This window comes from Anomaloglossus baeobatrachus, chromosome 2 (genome assembly GCF_048569485.1).
Source record: "Anomaloglossus baeobatrachus isolate aAnoBae1 chromosome 2, aAnoBae1.hap1, whole genome shotgun sequence".
NCBI lineage: Eukaryota > Metazoa > Chordata > Amphibia > Anura > Aromobatidae > Anomaloglossus > Anomaloglossus baeobatrachus.
Window position 1 is genome coordinate 327,712,727 of NC_134354.1, and position 20,564 is coordinate 327,733,290.

Sequence of the window (20,564 nt, forward strand, 5' to 3'; positions counted from 1 at the left end):
CGTCTGCGACCCAACCTGTCGCCTCCCTGGGAGATAGAACTTCCCAGCCCCTCACTCTTTGAGGGATAACTCTCAACTCTTTGTCTCCCTTCCCACCAGTCTGCCTGACCCCTAGCTGGGCGGCCCTGCTCCAACTTGACCAACCAACTGGTGTGTCTGTACAGGTCATGGTGTGAGGTGTGGTTGGGATTTGTAGTGCGGATGTTAGTGACACCGTTGTTGGGAACCTGGAAACATGGCGGGTAGGCCCTGCACCCTGGTGACAGGATGCAGTTCCCTGTAGCACCCTGATTTATCCAGAGGTGCTACAATAGCACCATTTATTCCATGGCGCGTTACAAGTGAAAAGGGTAGACATAAAAACAAGTACAATAATCATGAACAATACAAGGCACAGACTGGTACGGGAGGAGAGAGGACCCTGCCCTTGAGGGCTCACAGTCTAATTACTGACGTTTTCAGATATACGGGCTCCTTCCAGGTCCTGACTGCAGCCTGCACATTTTAGCTGTTTCACTACTGAAGACACTAGAATGTACAGACTCTTTCAGGTGTATATTATTGAGGATTTCAGATATACGGGCTCCTTCCAGGTCCTGACTGCAGCCCGTACATTCTAGCTGATTCACTACTGAAGACACTAGAAAGTACGGGCTCCTTCCGGGTGTATATTATTTTATTATTATTTAATATTATAGCACCATTTATTCCATGGCGTGTTACAAGTGAAAAGGGTACACCTGAAAACAAGTACAGTAATCATGAATAATACAAGACAGACTGGTACAGGAGTAGAGAGGACCCTGCCCGTGAGGGGTCACAGTCTAATTACTGAGGATTTCAGATATACGGGCTCCTTCCAGGACCAGACTGCAGCTCGTACATTGTAACAGACTCACTACTGAAGACGCTAGAATGCACGTGTTTCTTCCAGGTGTACAGTATATTACTGAGAATTTCAGATTTATGGGCTCCTTCCAGGTGTATATTGATGACATTATATACGGGCCCCTGTCAGATATATATTAATGAGGACATCAGAATGTATGGGCTAATTCCAGGTATATATGAATGAGGACATCCAAATGTATTGGCTCCTTCCAGGTTTACTGTATATGCATACCTCCCAACTTTTGAAGAAAGGAAAGAGGGATAAACTATGGCAAATTTTGACCACGCCCCTAGCCACGCCCCTAGCCACACCCATTTGTCAGTCAGGGTCATTCAGCAGATGCCCCGGACTGTTCGTTAATAGTCATAGCAGCCAGAATGTTCTTATATTTCTATGTGTCACTATATGACATGTTGCTTATTTGTGCCTATAAGGCCGTGTACACACGCTGCATAAATCCGGTGTTTTTTGTGTCTGCAGCAAACTACACAATAACTATCTCCTCTGATCTTTCCATTTTTGCTGGATTTTTTTCTGCCTTTTCTCCATTGATTAATGTGTTTTTGGTTCAGATGTGAATCTGTGTTTTTTAGTGTTTTTATTGTACTGGGAAACTTTTTCCTGTTTTTTTTTCAGCTCCACATAGAAACCTCCAGAGAAAAAAAAGCATCAAAGCCGCAGAGATCAGCGGCATCTTCTCCTGGAATCACATCCACTTTACTTGAACAATTAAACACAGCAGAATAAATGTGCAAAAAAACAGCAGAAAAAATGCAGCATTTACACTACATGTGAACACGGACTAAGGCTATGTGCGCACGTGTGCGTAATTCATGCAGTTACGCTGCGCTTTGCGTCCTGCGTCCCCTGCACAATCTATGGAGATTGTGCAGGGGCCGTGCGCACGTGGCATATTAGAACGCAGCGATTCGGCTGCTGCCCGAATCGCTGCGTTCTAAGAAGTGACATGTCACTTCTTCCGTGCGCTTTGCCGGCAGCCCCTGCTCTGTCTATGGCAGGAGCTGCAGGCAGAGCTCACGTTCTCGTCGGCACCATGCGCTTCAGAACGGAGCTTTTCAGCTGCGCTGTGAAGCACACCTTTTAGGTGCCATGCAGAGCACACACGTGTGCACATAGCCTAAATGTCCAAGCAAATGGATGAGACGTCATGAAATCTCCACCCCTGGTGCCTCTAAAGACGCCGCTGAACTGTGCGGATTTGGTGTTTCTTTCTTTATAAGCTTCAGGATTCACATCTGCACAATACGTATCAAATAAAGGGACAATGCATAAAAAACACCGCAAACACACAATAATCAGAGGATATTGTTATTGCGCTCGTGGTGCGGACAGCGGCAGAAAAAAACGCAGCATTTACGCTTCGTGTGAACACGACCTCAGCAATACATTTTTATTACATTTTTAATGGGTTTTTATAAAGAAAAATAATAAATTGCGCCATTTTTTTTCTGCCATTTACCGATCCCCATAAATAATCTGATCGCTGCGTTGTTCGGGTTGTTACGATTACAGGGACACCAAATATGTCCATGTTATTTGCTGATTTGTGATGTTTATTATTTTATAAAAAAGTGTAATAAAATTACATTATTCTATTTTTTTATTATTTTTAGTAATTTTATTATAAGAAAAAAAAATCCTCTTTTCCTCTCCCTCTAGAATAAAGGACACAGAGAAACTGCTGTGTATAATGGAGCTGTGTCCTGTGTAATCTGCTGTGTAAGAGGCTGCATTGTACGTTCATTTATGTAAAATCCTCCCTCTGACATCATCAATCCTAGTGGCTCAGCAGCTAGGAAAGCTAGGAGGCTACTGGACACAAGTTTGAAAGTTGCTGGTTTGAATCCAAGCTGGTGGGAAAAAAAATAATGTATTTGTATTTTTTTCCTCATTTCTGTATAATAGTTTTATGGGAAGAAATGAATCTGACTCTTTCCTTCACCTACAAAGAGATGCAGTATTTATCTATCTATCCTCTATCCAGCTATCCTCTATCTATCCTCTATCTAACCATCTATCCTCTATCTATCTATCCTCTATCTATCCTCTATCTATCTAGCCTCTATCTATCCTCTATCTATTCTCTATCTATCCTCTATCCTTCTATCTAATCTATCCTCTATCTTCTATCCTTTTATCTTATCTATCCTCTATCCTATCTAATCTATCCTCTATCTTTCTATCTAATCTATCCTCTATCTCCTATCCTTCTATCTAATCTATCCTCTATCCTTCATCCTCTATCCTTCTATCTAATCTATCATATATCCTTTATCCTCTTTCTTCTATCCTTCTATTGAATCTATCCTCTATCCTTCATCCTCTATCTTCTATCCTTCTTTCTAATCTATCCTCTATCCTTCATCTTCTATTTTCTATTCTTCTATCTAATCTATCCTCTGTCTCCTCCCCTTCTGTCTAATCTATCCTCTATCCTTCTATCTAATCTCTCATATATCCTCTATCCTCTTTCTTCTATCCTTCTATCAAATCTATCCTCTATCCTTCATCCTCTCTCTTCTATCCTTCAATCTAATCTATCCTCTATCCTTCATCCTCTATCCTTCTATCCTCTCTCTTCTATCCTTCTATCTAATCTATCCTCTATCCATCCATCTATCTAATCTATCCTGCATCCATCCATCCATCTAGTCTATCCTCTATCCTTCATCCTCTATCTAGCCTCTATCCTCTATCTATCCTCTATCTATCCTCTATCTAACCTCTATCCTTCTATCTAATCTATCCTCTATCCTTCTAATCTACCCTCTATCCTCTATCCTTCTATCTAATCTATCCTCTATCCTATCTAATCTATCCTCTATCCTTCATCCTCTATCCTTCTATCTAATCTATCCTCTATCCTTCTATCTAATCTATCCTCTATCTTCTATCCTTCTATCTAATCTACACTCTATCCTCTATCTATCCTCTATCCATCTATCCTCTATCTATCCTCTATCTATCCTCTATCCTCTATCCTTCTATCTAATCTATCCTCTATTCTCTATGCTTCTATCTAATCTATCCTCTGTCCTTCATCCTTTATCTTCTATACTTCTATCTAATCTATCCTCTATCCTTCATTCTCTATCCTTCTATCCTATCTAATCTATCCTCTATCCATCCATCTATCTAATCTATCCTCCATCCATCCATCTAGTCTATCCTCCATCCATCTATCTAATCTATCATCCATCCATCCCTCCATCCCTCCCTCTGTCCCTCCTTCCATCCCTCCCTCCATCCATCCCTCCCTCTGTCCCTCCCTCCAACCATCCCTCCATCCATCCCTTCCTCCCTCTATCCATCCCTCCCTCCATCCATCCCTCCCTCCCCCCCTCCATCCATCCCTCCATCCCTCCCCCCCTCCATCCATCCCTCCCTCCATCCCTCCTTCCCTCCCTCCCTCCATCCCTCCCTCCCTGCCTCCATCCCTCCCTCACTCCATCCCTCCATCCCTCCCTCACTCCATCCATCCCTCCCTCCCTCAATCCCTCCATCCATCCCTCCATCCATCCCTCCTTTCATCCATCCATCCCTCCCTCAATCCCTCCCTCCCTCCATCCATCCCTCCATCCCTCCCTCCCTCCATCCCTCCATCCCTCCCTCCCTCCATCCATCCCTCCCTCCCTCCATCCATCCCTCCATCCATCCCTCTTTGCAGCTGGATAATCTACTTCTGATTTCTCTATTGCAATATAGAGGTCAAGATTACAAAATTTTCCTATGGTTTACAATATGGGCAGTGGCTCAGTGGTAGAGCTGCTGCCTATGGAGCAATGAGCTTCACAGGTTTGATTCCCGGCTGCCCCCGATAATCCAGAGCCGATGATAATTTAATTTATTCACTGCACTGAGGGGAGAAGCCGGGACATCAGCTGTGAGCGGCGGGACTGCGGTACAGACCTCTAAAATCGTGGTAGTCCCGCAGAATCCGGGATGGTTGGGAGGTATGTATATGTGAGTGTGTCGCCCAGGGAATAGGGTACTCGGTCGCGGGCAATTTACTACTTGGGAATGTCACTTTGGTGGTGGCTGTTACCTGGTCCCGTGCCCTGGGTGCTTTTTAATGGGGAGTATTTACAGGGGAGAATAAAGTCATTTGTGTGACGCCACCTGCGGATTGCGGTTAATGTTCTAGAACCGCCGCTGCTGAAGTGGGTACTCCCAGGGCTGGTGGTTATGGCAGCTGTGGTGGTAGGCCCTCCGCAGGTAGGGCTGAGCCTGGGAGATGTATGATGATTGTAATAAGAGAGTCCACACCGTGGATTGTAAACAACAGTCTCTACTCACTCGGACCCTTGGACGGCTGGTTCAGGTCCCTGTACTTCCAGTGCCAGTTCATGACCCGGTTGCTCTGTCCCCGACACTCTCAGTGTGGTTGGGACACCGAAGCCTGGAACTTTGGGAGTCCCCCAGCTGTGATACAGCGGTCTGTCGGTTCGGCTGGCAGTGTGGACCCTGTGGTGAGGTATGTGTCCGAACCCCGATCCTTGTTTTACTGCTGATGCCCCCGGATCTGTAGGTCAGTGAGGCCCATGAAGGACACTCACCGTGCAGGTAATTGCCAGGCCGTCTGAAATTGTCGCTTGACCTAGGGCCCTGTGCCCCATGCGTGCCCAGTTCCAGTGGTGCTCCCTGGTGACTTCACTCCGTTCCAGAGCTACTTGTTTGCCCCTATTCTGGCAACCTCACTTCTGTGCCCCTTGGTCACCGTTACACGACCCATCTCTCAGGCACGTCCGTGCACTTCACTGTGCACCACTGCTCTGCCTTGTCCCCTCCCACCAGGCTGTCTAATTCCCTGGTCAGGCTCTGCCCTCTAGGTGGCCCTTCCCTTATGTGACTAGGCAGTGCTCTTGTGAATACGTTTTCCAGTTTGGGGCTCCCTCTCGTGGTCAGTGCTGGTGGTGCAGTTGATTTGTGGAATGAAAGTCACACACCTGCAGAGGACTGGCAATCAGGGTCAGACTGAGACTATATAACTGAGTAGTTTTCTCTTGTTACTTGCCGGTGCTCAATGGTCTTATGTGTGTTAAGGACATTCTGTAGCCAGCCCTGCTAACAACCAGAACTCCTCTCAGATAAGTGGTCTTTGTACCTCTGCTGTTTGTTTTCCACTTTCTTGTTGTTTTTTTCTGCTTTAATACTAATGCTTGATTCCTATGTCTGTGTGGAGTTCTTGGTGGAATAGGATCATTTCCTGCTGGGAGTGTCGGTATACTTAGCTCCATGATTCTGCAAGGTATTGTGTTTGTTATGCTTGGTATTAATTCAGTCCCTCATCTGTATTAGTGTTTTTGGATCCCAGTAACATTTGAGTGCTGATTCCGTTGGGGAGAGGTTGTGTGATCTCAGGATTTTTCCATATCAGAAATGCTGGTATTTATTAGGGTTTTTTATGCGATTGCAGACAGTGCTCCTTCCTATATTTTTCTATAAAGATAGTTTGGGCCTCACCTTTGCTGAATCTATCTTTTCTAGCTTTGTATTGTGTTTTTCTATGTCACCGTAGCTTTTACATGTAAGGGGGCTATCTATCTATCTTTGGGGACTGCCCCGAGGCAGATTAGCTTTCTCATATTTCTATCTGTGAGAATATTTAGTTCTTCGGCTGTGTCGAGACGACTAGGTCATTGTAGGCTCGTCCGACGGTTACTTCTAGTTGTGTGTCAGGATTTGGTCTGCAATCCGTTAAGGTTCCAGCCACTCTGTTACTATTTGGGATTCTGCATTTTTGATCCTCCTCGGTCCCTGAATCATAACAGTAGCACTGGACACACCTAGATTCCAGGGTACTCAAAAGAAGGAAAAAAAAAAGTGTCAGAATTTTTTTGTGTGTGGTTTTTTCCTCTTTATCTCTGTGTGCCGTGGAGGATCTTGTACTGCAATGTATGTTACACAATTAGCTGAGCGAGTCGATCAGCTTACTTCTCAAGTTAAGGATATATCCTATTATCTGGCTCAGACACCTGCATTAGAACCTAAGATTACTGTCCCTGATTTGTTTTCTGGGGATTGGTCTAAATGTTTGAACTTTAAGAACAATTGTAAGTTATTTTTTGCCTTGAAACCAAAATCCTCTGGGGTCTTCCGGACAGCGAGTTCAGATTGTTATCTCTCTGCTGCATGGTGACCCCCAGGATTGGACCTTTTCCATGGCGCCTGACGATCCTGCTGTTGCTGATGTGGATTTTCTTTTCAGGCTCTGGGGTTGTTATATGATGAGCCTAATGCTGTTGATCACGCAGAGAAATCTTTATTGGCTTTGATCCAGGGTCAGGAACCTGCAGAGATATACTGTCATAAATTTCGTAAGTGGGCGGTCCTTACTGAGTGGAATGATGCGGCTCTTGCGGCTCTCTTTTGGAAGGTGTTGGCAGAGCCTGTAAAGGATGTTATGGTGGGCTTTCCTCTCCCCTCTGGTCTCGGTGCCTCTATGTCATTGGCCATTCAGATTGATAGATGTTTACCTGAACGTAAAACAATGCGTGCAGAGGTGTCACTCTCAGAGCGGTCTCCGGAGCCTATGCAGTGTGGTAGGGTCCTTTCTAGGGTGGAATGGCAGGATTTAAGATGGCGTCATAAGCTATGTTTCTTCTGTGGAGACGCCTCTCATACTATTTCTGTCTGCTCTAAGTGCGAGAAATGATTTGCCAGTTCATTTACTTTGGGCAGTATACAGTCTAAATTTCTTTTGTCGGTTTCTTTGATCTGTTCCCTATCATCATTTTCGGCTATGGCATTTATTGATTCAGGAGCTGCCCTGAACTTGATGGATTTTGGGTTTGCTGAGCGTTGTGGTTTTCCTATGGTACTTTAGCATGCTCCTATCCCTTTGAGGGGTATTGATGTGTACCGCCCCCATGTCAGCGGCTGAGTCCGGAACCGCGGTGGCTCGAGGGGTCTCCGACCCGGGTGGGGGGTTGCGCGGAAACTCGAATTTAAAAGGGGGGATATGTACAGGGGGATTGGAAGTTCGTGACGCCACCCACAGTGCGTAGTAAGATGGAGTACCACCGCTGCTGTTGGGAGCGCCTGTTGGTGATGGTATAGCAGCAAGGTGTTTAACCCGTCCATGGGTAGGGGGTTTTGCCCCGAGAGCCCGGTGATGGTAGTGAAGGGGTGCCGTTGGGGAGGAAAGGGTTTTCTGCGTACTCACTCAGTCCAAGAATACTGACACCGACAGTTTGTAAACCAGAATTCTGAGCACTGCTGCAGCAGGGAGGGAGCACGCGTGGATCCGTGCCCCTTGGTGTTGCTTGTTAGCCTGTGACCTTTTCCATGGCACTTTCTTCACTATTTGGACCCTGTAGTGTGGAACTAGTCGGGTCCCGCTCACCTGTATGGCTAACGGAGTGAGCTTGCTCTCAGGGTTCACGCTTGGGATTTTCTGGACTACGTACTGGGAAAGTCCTATCCCATCTTTGCGCTAGTACCCCGATTTTGGAGCTGGTGGAGGATGAATCTTGAAGACTTCACCCTTGTCGGGTAAATTACCGGGCTGCATGAAGCAACTTCCCGGCCTAGGGTCCACGTACCCCATCGTGCCCTGTCCCCTGTCCGGAGATGGCTCAAGGCCGCCAGCTGCCCTCCTTGGCAGATCCGTGCCCCTTGACACGATCCCCTGCGACCGGGGTTCCAGCTCCTACCAGGCCCAGACCAACGTCTGCCAACTAGTATTCTACAAGGAGCCCTGCTCCTGACCTCCTCTCACGTCTCACATTTCTGACTCTCCCCCACCAACCCCCAAGTGGGTGGCTCTATTCCCTTAAGGCCCCCCAATGGTGTGTCTGGTGGGTGTGGTGCAAAGTGTTCCTAGGGTTTTGACTGGCTCTGCTCTTAGCAACACCGAAGGACAGGGATCCGTAACCAAGGTAGACTTGGATACCGTGCTGAAGGGCAGATTGCACAATACCCTGTGACGACCTGATAGGCCAGGGCGTCACATTCCCCCTTGGTTAAACGTAGCTCGTCCCCAAGCTACAGGACACCAGAGGTTTATTTGTTTCAACTGCAGAAAAATGAAAAGTAAAATTGTAAAAACATTTATTAACAGGTTCATCCCACACAGGGGAGGCACTTTTCTTAAACGTTACTAACTTTTAAGAGTTCATCGTCCAACAGTGGGACGCAACCGGTTTTATTGGTAACGGAGGCTCAACCTACTCCATTGCAGCCCCTTCCTGTGACAGACCCTTTGTGCCGGACCCAATATCCCGCCACCCAAAAAACCTGACCCCCCTGGAAACCAATCCACGGGTCCGTGACCAGGTTAAGGTCCCAGGTGTTGTCTCTAGACGACTCTGGTTGGCACAGGAGGTGCAACTATTTATAATACACAAGTTTGTGTTGGTCACGCCAGTCCTGTGACCGTGGTCCATTTTTACTTATAGATACCTATAAAATATAACAGAGTTCATGTACCGGATGTACACACTGAAAAGGAATTTGGTTGTTAATATGGTAACTTCTTCGTTCATTTTCAATTAGTTACTCAAACTTTCATTTGCGGATATCTATATGAAAAACAACAAACTGTGAAAAACAATAAATGAAAACACCGATATCTAACAGTTCTACGGCATCGTAAAACCACTGGCATTATAACATTTTTCAACATTGGTGCCGCTCACTGGGAGGCAGGTAGTCGAGTGCGGCAGCTGACACAACTTTCTCATTCACCATAGCGAGCCTTTTCACATCAAGGGCGTACCAGCCCCGCTCGCTCCAGTGCCGTGTATAAGTGACTACCTCCCCTGGCTCCAGATTTTGGCCCGGATGATCCGTCGGGAGATGCTGCTCAACATTGCTTCGAGCTAAAAACACCTCCTCAGGGAGACTCGCTTCCCAGAGGAAACCCCATCCCTTCTCAGGGTCGAAACGCCACACAATTCCCCTTCTTGGTGGGCCCCGAATACGAAAGGTGGTTTTCCTCATATTTGCTTTTTCTCTCTGTGTACGGGCAACGATCTCCTGCTGCCATTGGTCTGGAGGGATCGTTGCTGGTATCAGTGGTCGCAGCTGTCGTTCCCAGTATGGGGCGTCAGCATCCGGCCTCAGCCTCCTATCTTGCTCTGGCTTTTTCTGGACTCTTGCGGCCCCAACAGCCGTTGGGATGCTGCGCGGTAGTGGAACCGGTGGTTCTGCAGGCTCCGCTTCTGTGGCTGGAAACTGAAAAACCGACTGCTCCGCAGCCGGGGTTGCAGGGTCCGGGTGCTCCACCTCTCAGGACGGGCCTGGTGAGGTGGCCGGGTCTGGTCTGGCCGGTGTCTGGATGACCGCTGACGTGACTGGAATGAGGGTCGTGATTGGGATCTCCACAACTGGAACTTCTTGTAAATGCACCGAAGGTTCCGCTGCCGAGGTTGGTGTGGGCAGCTCGGCGTCCGCCGAGGACGAGGTAGGTGACGGTGGAGTGCTCACTGCGAGTGGGGGCGGTCCGGATCCCTCAGCCGCTGTGGCCGGATTTGGTCAATCAGTAGGGACTGGGTAACCGCTTACCCTCTCTTCACGTGGGATTTCGATCTCACAGGCTCGCACCATCACTACCAGGCTCCTCATCTCTTCCCTCCAGTGGTTCAGTATAAACAGGAACTGCGTCCGCATTCTCCTGCACATCTGCTCCGTCTCTTCCTCTATCCATGTCGCGGTCCCAGGGACAGCACGCTCTGGGGACCAGTCTCGCCCCGCCATCTTACCACTGCTTCGTCCAGGAACATTATGGCAGAGTCGGGGTGTGCCGCCCCCACACCTGTAGAAGCTGGGCTGCTCGGAGGATCCGGACCCGCTGTGTGGCTCGAGGGATCCTCCGGACCCGGGGGTCACGCTGACACACCAAATGAAAAGGGGGACGTAGTTGTACGGCCTTGGCCATATTCAGTTTGTGACGCCACCCACGGTGTGTGGTGAAGTGGGACTCCAGCGCTGCTGTTGTGGGACACCTGGGGGAGATATAGTGGCAGCTGGATGTTAACCCCTTCATGGTTAGGGATGGTTACCCCGGGACCCAGTGTCTCTGTGCAGGGTACGGCGATGGCAGGGGCTTGTGCGCCCGGACGTACCAGGGAATGTTTGGTTACTCACAATTAAATGAATCACACGAGTCTTTTGGTAAACCAAGGTGCTGGTGGCCAGCCGCCGCGGCCGGTTGTACTCCGGTCCCCCACCTGGGCTGGTGGTCGCCGTCTTTTCCCTCTGCACTGGATTTGCTTGTGTTGGACTTCCCGGTATGGAACACGGCAGTCCACTCCCGGCTTGTTGTGTACCTGAGGAGCCGTGCCCGCTGACGCTGACCCGTGGGATCTATGGGCCCTGGCGGTTGCCATAGGAAGATTAAATATCTGTATATTCTCTAATTGTTAAGATGGTCTAAGGATGTTAAAATAGGAGGTGTCTGCTCTGAAAAAATCTTGTAAATGGGTTTTATTTAATAAGATATATGTGAATCTCATAGTTTGGGGTTTCATGCTCTGATTCATGGTAAACATATATTTAAATCTATATGTGTATAAGTGAATGTAAATTGATCGCCACCATGTGGTCATAATGGTATTACCATGGCTTCAGCGACATAAACATAAATAGGATGTTTTCAATATAATATTTTTTGGTGTACAAACTTCTTAGGTGCAATACTTAGCATAATGCCCTATATTAATCTGTACATTTCAATTTGGACATAAGTATATGGACGCATGGGGCTGCATGCAAGCAGGAGAAGAAAAAAAGCGCTATCAAATACTCATTTGAGCACTGTGAACGTAAAGTGCCTTTGTGAATCTCACTACTAGTCATTTTGCGTAAACACACATGTGTGGTAGATAGATCTTCTCAACACATGCGTATGGGGAACTTCCTGACGCTGATAAGCTGGAAAACGGCACCACACACCGGTATTGTTTGAATCTTTGATTTTTTTTTTGTCTATATATATATATATACATATACATACACACATACATACATACATACATACACACATATATATATATATATATATATATATATATGTGTGTTTGTAATTGTTTCACACACCTCTTTCCCCTGATGACGTTCTTTAGTGAATGACTCGCGTAGGGCTGGGTGATTAACCACCAGCACTCTCTGCAGGCTCTGTTTATCCTGAGTGACTTAATAGCTGAGAGTATATGGCTGGTTTCTATGGGTATCTCCTCCCAGGTATATCCTAAAGGTGGTGTCACACATAGCGACGACGACAACGACGTCGCTGCTAAGTCACCATTTTCTGTGACGTAGCAGCGACGTCGCTGTCGCTGTGTGTGACATCCAGCAACGACCTGGCCCCTGCTGTGAGGTCGATGGTCGTTGCTGAATGTCCTGCTTCATTTTTTGGACGTTGCTCTCCCGCTGTGAAGCACACATCGCTGTGTGTGACAGCAAGAGAGCGACGAACTGAAGTGAGCAGGGAGCAGGGAGCCGGCGTCTGGCAGCCTGCGGCAAGCTGTAACCATCGGGTAACCAAGAAGCCCTTTCCTTGGTTACCCGATATTTACCTTAGTTACTAGCGTCCACCGCGCTCACGCTGCCAGTGCCGACTCCCTGCATACGTAGCTGGAGTACACATCGGGTAATTAACCCGATGTGTACTCTGGCTAGGAGTGCAGGGAGCCGGCACTGGCAGCGTGAGAGCGGCGGACGCTAGTAACTAAGGTAAATATCGGGTAACCAAGAGAAGTGCTTTCCTTGGTTACCCGATATTTACCTTAGTTACGTTTCCACGCGTTGCTGCTAGCTGGGGGCTGGTCACTGGTGAGATCTGCCTGTTTGACAGCTCACCAGCGACCATGAAACGACGCAGCAGCGATCCTGATAAGGTCAGATCGCTGGTCGTGATCGCTGCTGCGTCGCAATGTGTGACACCACCTTTAGATAGGGTTGTTATACCTACTGATGCATTTGCAGACAACATTGTATAAATTGATTATCTTTGTGCAATTTGTTGGTATTGGATTGCTGCTATATCTTTAAACTCTGGCCAGGTCTGCATAGTGCACAAGGGCATATCTGTCTGCAATAATTATAGGTATTTGTACTGATTAAAAAATCTGCACTATTTTTGCACTTATATGCCGTGATATTATGTGATGTAACATTTTGTGCACAATATATTTTTGTGATGGTGGCTTTTTTGGTTTTAAATGTTTTTATGCTAAAAATCAATAAAATTTTGTAATTTTTATTATTATTCTGTGAGTTGAGTGCTTTTAATTCCATGCTTTTTCTCCTCTTTGTCATGCCTTTTGATGGACTAGCACCCTTGCTGGCTGCTATATAATGATTATATCTGCTGTGCATTCCAATTTTCTTGTTTTTTTTTTTTTTTTTTAAACATATTTTATTTGATGTCAGCAAGCACATATCATCAACAAGAGAACATGTTGTTACATTCCATAAAATGTCTCCGGATCGTACAATGCTTCTGTTACATCATTTTCTTTTTCATTGTCTCAACAATTATATCTCCATAGAATTATCTTAACAATAATTTACTTTAACTTAACAAACTAACCTATTTGTTCAATTCAGTTGGTCCTTTGCATGCTCCCTACCTTCAGTGTCCCTAGTGTCCCTGCAGTGTCTTGCAAACAATACCAAGACGTGTGTTCAAATGCTTTAATTAACTGGGTGATTTCCGTCTGTGTGAAGCTTTGCTCAATAAATGTTCTCCACTTTTTGAAGAATCTTTTAGTGGACCTCTCCTTATGTTTCTCCGAATCCAGTTTGTCGTACATCATTATTGTTTTTAGGGTATCCACTATTTCTGTATTTCTCGGAGTCTGTCTTATCAGCCAATTCCTAAGTAGGCATTTCTTGACTACAAGCAATACTACGTGTATTACACCTGGAATGTGAGCACTTGCTCTATCAGTTTCTGTAGGGGCTTCTATACAGTGAAACAAACAGGCCTGAGGGGTGACGGGTATAACTACTTTCCAAATCCTCAATATGTACGCCACCGCCTCCTCCCATACCCCCCTCACCTGTGGGCATTCCCATATGCAGTGAAACAGTTTTGCTTTATGGAGTCCACATTTAGGGCAATGGTCCAAGAAATGTACTGGTGAGCTGCTATGTGGTATATTAAAGGCGTATGTTGCGTTGTGTACTAGCTTAAATTGCATCTCCCTCCACTGTTTGTTTATCATTACTTTCTTACCAGATTCCAACCCCCTTAGAATTTTATCATAGATGTCCGGATCGCCTACAGCCGTCTCCCAGGTTTTAAATATTTGCTCTTTCCAGGGGCCCTGTACTTGATCTCTCAATCGTTGGTATATGATCGAAAGGGATTCATGTCCCGCTCCCTGACCAATCAATGCATCAAAACTCCCCTTCTTCTCAGCCTTCCCGACCTCTTTTACCACTGATGTGTAATGTGTTGTTATTTGTAAATATTGTAGGTAATGGTGATTTTCCCTGTTAAATTTTTCCGATACCTCCGCCCAGCTCAGAACTCTCCCCTCCTCTGTTTTCAGTAAATCACCCAGTCTCCGTATCCCCCTCTGCTTCCATCCTTGAAATAATTTGTTTTGAGACCCTTGAATAAAATTTGGATCCTCCCACAATGGGGTAAATTTTGAAAGACAATAAGGGAGTCTATACAGTTTTCTCAGTGCTCTCCAGGCACCCACCGTGTCCTTTCTTAAACAGCTCTGTTTCACGTACGTTGGTATTTTATCTAGCTTCATATGTAATACCGCTACCAAGTTAAAAGGGCTTGTTAGCTCCTTCTCCAGCTGAACGTTAGAAAAGAAGGTTGTCCCATTGATCCAGTCTTTTATATGCCTGGCAAGCGCCGCTAAGTTGTATAATCTAATCATGGGCATTTGTACCCCTCCGTCTTTTTTCTGTAGACACAGCTTTGAGTAGGATACTCTTGGTCTCTTTCCGTGCCATAAAAATTTTACAAACGCTTTTTGCAACTTGTTGATATCTGTGTGTTTCAGCAGTAAGGGAATAGTTTGTAGAGGATAGAGCAAGCGGGAGAAGCTGATCATCTTTATCAGATGTGCTCTGCCAAACAGGGACAGGGAAAGATTTTTCCACCTATCTAGCTCTTTAGTTATTTTTTCAATTAGGTGTGGATAGTTAAGCCTATATAATGACATTGAGTCTCTGCCTATTTTAATTCCTAAATAAGTGATGTAGTGGGGGGCTATGGCTACTTCTATTCCCTCACCTTGCCTATTTCCCAGGGGTGTCAAATATAGAATCTGACTTTTACTGATATTTATCCTGTAGCCTGAAAAGGAGCCAAAGTACGCCAGTTTGTCTATTACCTTCTTCAGATGGATGTCTGGGTCTGACATAAATAAAAGCATATCGTCTGCAAAGCAGGTTAGTTTTATCTCACTATTCCCCACCTTGATTCCTGAGAAATCTTCTGATTTTATTAAGTATTGGGCTAGTGGTTCAAGGGCCAAGTCAAACAGAAGAGAGGACAGGGGGCACCCCTGCCTAGTCCCCTTCTGTAGCTGAAAAGATTTTGACAGAAAGCCCATTGTGGAAATTCTAGCTTCAGGCGTAGTGTAAAGTGCCTCCATATAGTTCCGAAAAGTACCCATTATGCAAAATTTATCTAATACTAGCCCTAACCAATGCCAATTTACATTGTCAAAGGCCTTTTCCGCGTCTAAGGCCAATAACGCAGGGTTCCCCTTTATCAGGCCCGGTCTTTTTGTTCCATCTAGTACCGCCAACACTGTGCGAATGTTGAAGACTGCTGACCTATTTCTAACGAACCCCACTTGATGTGGTCCTACTATCGATGGGAGGATCAATGCTAGCCGGTCTGCCAGGATTTTAGAGATTATTTTAATGTCTTGATTTATCAGCGATATGGGCCTGTATGATGAAGGGTCCGAGGGGTCTTTTCCTTGTTTGTGTATTACCTTTATATACGCCATATGGCCAGACTGTAGTAGAATTTTATTTTGGAGAGTGTAGTTGAAAACTTTTACCAAAGTGGGCATAACATCTTCCTGTAGTATTTTATAAAATTCCCCCGTCATTCCATCGGGGCCTGGGGCCTTGTTATTTTTAAGGTTTTTCACAATTGTTCTCACTTCCTCCTCTTTTATTGGGGCATTTAACATTTCCCTGTCCGATTCCGTAATTGTGGGTAATGACAGATTGTTTAGGAAGATGCCTCCTTCTGTGTCATTTGCTGGCCCTTGTTCATACAATTTTTTGTAGAATTCTCCAAATATGTCATTGACTTTCTTTGGGTCATTGTGACTAGCCCCAGATGGGTCCCTCAAATGAGTTATGGATGTTAAAGGAGTTATTCCCTTTGCCATTCGTGCCAGAAGCGAACCTGCCTTGTTCCCGAATCTAAAATAATGTGATGCAATCCTCTGGCCCCTCATCCTCTCTGCCCTGTGCACCCACAAGTCAAATTCTGCTTTCTCTTTTATCCACTTGTTCCTATTACTAATAGATCGATTATTAATGTAGTTTGTGTATGCTTCTCTGGTCCTTCTGCTGGCTTCAGTGTATGCTTTAGTTGTTTTGTTTCGCAATGCTTTCACATATCCCATTATTCTTCCCCTTAGTACTGCCTTAGCTGCGTCCCAGTATAAATGGGAGTTCTCCTCATGCGCCTTATTATCCCATGTATATTCCTGCCACCACATTTTCACCAGTTTTTGGAAGTTCTCGTCCTGGGCTAAGTGTGAAGGGAATCTCCACAGTATGTCTGTTCCCTTGGGGTAGGTTTCTTCTAGGTCTAGGAGTAATGGGGCGTGATCTGATATCACCAGATCGTGTATGTCGATCCTCCTCATTTTGTTGAGTAGACCCTGTGTTAGTAGAAAATAATCTATTCTGGACCATGTGCTATGGACGTGGGAGAAATGAGTGTACTCTCTGTCTGCCGGGTGTGAGTTTCGCCAAGCATCTATTACGCTAGTATGTTCTGTGAATAGATTCAGCACCCTGTCATGTGTCCTGGCTACCATGCGTTTGTGTCCTGTGCCCGACCTATCTTCTCTGACGTTCATTACCGTATTAAGATCCCCTCCTATTATTATGTTCCTCTCAGAGTCCTCCAAAACCTGCCTCTCCAACTCCTGGAAGAAAATCTTATTACTCTCATTTGGTGCATATACATTATAGATTTTGAGTCGTCCACATGGGGTATCAAGCAAAGCTTTTTGTATTCTCCCATCTCCATCATTTTCCTGTGTTATTACCTTACAATTTGCCTGCTTATGGAGTAGTATTAACACACCTGCTTTATTATTTTGGGCTGAGGATCCCATCACTTATCCCACCCACATTTTGCACATTCTGGTGAAATCCTGATTTTTCAAATGGGTCTCCTGAAGTAGGGCAATGTCTACTTTAAGCTTCTTTAAGTGCCTCAATATCATTCGTCTTTTGTGTGGCGACTGGAGGCCTTTAACGTTCCATGACACAATTCGCATCCTTATGTATTACTTGAAATCTTACTTCTTATCCTATCTTAACTAAAACCTTCTTAAAACCTGTCCACCGCGTCTCTCTCTGGTGGTGCAAAAAAAAAAAAAAAAGTCAACTAAAACAAGAAAATAACACCGCTATCCTATATCCTTTGTAGGAAAACACAGTTGCGGACTTCACTTTTTTCCCGCATGTATGTAGGGACTCCTACTGATCCCTCTTTTGCTCCTCAAAATATTTTCGCTTTCTTGAGCTTCCACACTTCACTTAAAGGCATGCTAAACATAGCTTCAGAAATATATACAAGTATCCCCAAACCCTGAGGACTGAAAGTAGGTTGAACCTCGACCCAGTATATAGAGGCTCATTCCCAGGAGAGATGAAGGAAAAGAAAAGCAAGAAAAAGGAAACAAGAGGAAGAAAGGAGGGAAGAATGGAGCAGGGGTCCAGAGGATGGTTATGGGAAGGAGAAGGGTTGTGAATGGAGGAGGTGTGAATGGGATGGGGAGTTGATTGGGACGGATTGGGTGGGAGGTAGTTTGTGGGTGGGAGAAAGTGTGTAGTCGGGTGGGGGGGCCACGAGAGGGTTTGTTTGTGGGTGGCAAAAGGGGGTGTGGGTGGGAGGGGGTGGAAAGTAGTTTGTGGGTGGGGGAGTGTAGTTGGAGGGAGTGGGAGGGGAGTGTGGGTATGGGGGTACAGGGAGGCAGTTATGTGTGGGAGGGGGGTGTGTTTGGGTGATGGGATAATAAAGGGGTTGGGCAAGACAGGGAAAGAAGAAGGAAAGAGGAAGAAAGAAGAAGAAAGAAGAAGAAGAAGAAAAAAAAAGGGAGAAGCGGGGGTATGGAGAGGGACTGGGGGTGTCTGGGTTATGGTAGAGTTAACGCTTTCAGGCCCAGATCATGAACTCCAGACCCCCATACAAATCCCTCTCCCCCCCCATTGCTCCTTTACAAACAGCATCAATACTCCACATTAAACATTAGCAATTTTGCCCCTGTATGGGCTATTTTATGTCCTCACCCCCTCTGGGGAGTAGCATCCCCACTCTTTGCCAGGGGCGACGATTTTGCAAAAGTCTTGTCCACATAGCGTCTTGTCTGATCAGGGGCCATGAATGTCTCTGTACCTCCTCCTGGGGCAAAGATTTTAAGGATGGCCGGGAATTGCAAAGCAAATTTTATCTTCTTTCTGAAAAGCTCTGTGCAGACATCGCTGAAGGCTCTTCTTTTCTTTGTGACCTCCGCCGAATAGTCACTGAATATCAGAATCTTATGTCCTCTTACCACCGTGGGGGATGTCTTCTTCCGAAATGCTTGTAAGATGTTAGTTTTATCCACAAAGTTCAAATATCTGACAATCACTGGTCTGGGTCTTGGAGGTGTGTTTGCACTTGTGTGCTGGGCTGGGGGTCCCACTCTGTGTGCCCTTTCAGCCTTGAGTGTATCAGCAATCCCCAGGGTGTGAGGTACAGTTAGGTCCAGAAATATTTGGACAGTGACACAATTTTCGCGAGATGGGCTCTGCATGCCACCACATTGGATTTGAAATGAAACCTCTACAACAGAATTCAAGTGCAGATTGTAACGTTTAATTTGAAGGTTTGAACAAAAATATCTGATAGAAATTGTAGGAATTGTACACATTTCTTTACAAACACTCCACATTTTAGGAGGTCAAAAGTAACTGGACAAATAAACCAAACCCAAACAAAATATTTTTATTTTCAATATTTTGTTGCGAATCTTTTGAAGGCAATCACTGCCTTAAGTCTGGAACCCATGGACATCACCAAACGCTGGGTTTCCTCCTTCTTTATGCTTTGCCAGGCCTTTACAGCCGCAGCCTTCAGGTCTTGCTTGTTTGTGGGTCTTTCCGTCTTAAGTCTGGATTTGAGCAAGTGAAATGCATGCTCAATTGGGTTAAGATCTGGTGATTGACTTGGCCATTGCAGAATGTTCCACTTTTTTGCACTCATGAACTCCTGGGTAGCTTTGGCTGTATGCTTGGGGTCATTGTCCATCTGTACTATGAAGCGCCGTCCGATCAACTTTGCGGCATTTGGCTGAATCTGGGCTGAAAGTATATCCCGGTACACTTCAGAATTCATCCGGCTACTCTTGTCTGCTGTTATGTCATCAATAAACACAAGTGACCCAGTGCCATTGAAAGCCATGCATGCCCATGCCATCACGTTGCGTCCACCATGTTTTGCAGAGGATGTGGTGTGCCTTGGATCATGTGCCGTTCCCTTTTTTCTCCAAACTTTTTTCTTCCCATCATTCTGGTACAGGTTGATCTTTGTCTCATCTGTCCATAGAATACTTTTCCAGAACTGAGCTGGCTTCATGAGGTGTTTTTCAGCAAATTTAACTCTGGCCTGTCTATTTTTGGAATTGATGAATGGTTTGCATCTAGATGTGAACCCTTTCTATTTACTTTCATGGAGTCTTCTCTTTACTGTTGACTTAGAGACAGATACACCTACTTCACTGAGAGTGTTCTGGACTTCAGTTGATGTTGTGAACGGGTTCTTCTTCACCAAAGAAAGTATGCGGCGATCATCCACCACTGTTGTCATCCGTGGACGCCCAGGCCTTTTTGAGTTCCCAAGCTCACCAGTCAATTCCTTTTTTCTCAGAATGTACCCGACTGTTGATTTTGCTACTCCAAGCATGTCTGCTATCTCTCTGATGGATTTTTTCTTTTTTTTCAGCCTCAGGATGTTCTGCTTCACCTCAATTGAGAGTTCCTTAGACCGCATGTTGTCTGGTCACAGCAACAGCTTCCAAATGCAAAACCACACACCTGTAATCAACCCCAGACCTTTTAACTACTTCATTGATTACAGGTTAACGAGGGAGACGCCTTCAGAGTTAATTGCAGCCCTTAGAGTCCCTTGTCCAATTACTTTTGGTCCCTTTAAAAAGAGGAGGCTATGCATTACAGAGCTATGATTCCTAAACCCTTTCTCCGATTTGGATGTGAAAACTCTCATATTGCAGCTGGGAGTGTGCACTTTCAGCCCATATTATATATATAATTGTATTTCTGAACATGTTTTTGTAAACAGCTAAAATAACAAAACTTGTGTCACTGTCCAAATATTTCTGGCCCTGACTGTATGTCCTCCATGCATATCCCCATTAGCTGGTGAGGGGTGATAGTTTCTGGGAGCCCAATGATTCTTAAGTTGTTTCGTCTG